This window comes from Condylura cristata, unplaced genomic scaffold, assembly GCF_000260355.1.
Source record: "Condylura cristata isolate star-nosed mole 26May11 unplaced genomic scaffold, ConCri1.0 scaffold00004, whole genome shotgun sequence".
Classification (NCBI taxonomy): domain Eukaryota; kingdom Metazoa; phylum Chordata; class Mammalia; order Eulipotyphla; family Talpidae; genus Condylura; species Condylura cristata.
In genome coordinates this window covers 41986801-41988450 of record NW_004567105.1, presented here as the reverse complement: position 1 = coordinate 41988450, position 1650 = coordinate 41986801, and the positions used below count along the sequence as shown (strand labels likewise).

General features: G+C 35.8%; 1 pseudogene; it reads left to right on the top strand.

Annotated features, from left to right (window-relative positions):
- The first annotated feature begins 739 nt into the window (after positions 1-739).
- On the top strand, positions 740-1348 carry LOC101622396 (annotated as a pseudogene).
- Positions 1349-1650: the final 302 nt, after the last annotated feature.

The window sequence follows — 1650 nt, the reverse complement described above, 5'->3', positions numbered from 1 at the left end:
TACAACTAAATAAACATTTTAAGAACAAGGGCAGTATTTCCTTCCAATATATACCCAGCAGCAGGATTGCTGAATTACACAGTGGTTCTGTTTTTAATTTCTTGGGGAATCTCCCACTATTTTCCATAGCGGTGGCATTTCTGCCAATGGTGAACACGGGTTCACTTTTCTCTACACCCTGGCCAACACCTATCACCTATGATCTCTTGTCTTTTTGCTAGCAGCCATTCCAGCAGGTCTGAGGTGATCCCTCACTGTGGTTTTGATTTATATTTCTCTTATTAGTTATGTTGAGCATCTTTTCACATACCTGTTGGTGATGCCTATATCTTTTTGAATAAGTATCTATTTGGATTCTCTGGTTTATGCAATTGAGTTATAAGAGCTCCTTGCATGTTTTGGATATTAACACCTTGTCAGGTATATACTTTGGGAATATTTCTCCTCATTCCATAGGTTGCTGTTTCACTTTGTTGTGCATAAATGTTTTAGTTTGATGTATACCATTTATTTATGTTTGCTTTTGTTGCCTTTACTTTTGGTGTCAGATCCAAAAATTATTGCCAGAGAAGGAGTGGCCGAGTCCTGGAAGCAGAGCTCTACATTATCTGTAATCCAGTAGTTTATTAGAGATGGGAGCTAACTAGGGTACATTGGAGGTTGAAATTGGGCAAAAGTTAGCCACCTTTTTGACAGGTATTCTTAAACACCACTGAAAACTTGCTTCTGACAGTATTGCATGCCAATGGAAGGTTATAGTTCTACACCACATACTTCTCAACAAGGAATTTCTGCAAACTATATTGGAGAAAGTCACTACATTGTTCAGTCTCATGACGTTGCTGAGGCTAGCATGACTGATACACAGAGGGTTCAAGAGAAAGTTTAAAAGTACAAAATATGTATTTTCCAATTGCAAACATGGCGAGGAAACTAAAAATTATCATACATCAAATAGGAAATATTACAAAAGATGTCAAAGAATGTGTTCAAGAATATGTGAGTTCATTGGCATTATAACCTTGGAAGCCAGTGAAAGATGCCATCAAGAGAAATGGGAGATCATGAATGGAGGAAATATTATTTCACCATGTCTAACTGAAGTTTTGGCAATTATGTAGACCCTCTCATCTTATACCTTCAGAAATTCAGAGAAGCTATGAAAGGAGAAAAAGGAATTGGTGGAACAGTCACAGCCACAGATAGACTATGAGAGAAACTAACTTGGGAGAGAAACTAACAAACCAGCTACCAGTTGACTTAATGATTGCATATGGTCAACAACAAAATGGTTGCTACAACATCATATCAACAGATTACAGGTGTTCAACAAATTCAGTTCTTATGATATGAAGAAGTTAAGGAACGTAGAGCATGTAGAGAAGTCAAAGAGTCTGTATGATTGTTAAGTAGAGATATTAGAAGGAAATAATTTGTGAAAAACTGTCTCTTATGTTAAAGAGTTGTAGTATAACTTTCTGATGCTTGACTAATTGAGATGCTAAGAACAATTTGAGAATCTTTTTCATGAATGATTTTAAAAGACAAATTTGATGTTAAAGGTATTAAAATATTTTTGTTTTGCATGAATTAGTTGCTCTGCTTGACTCCTATATGCACGTATATTGCAATCTATTTCTGTCAGAGATT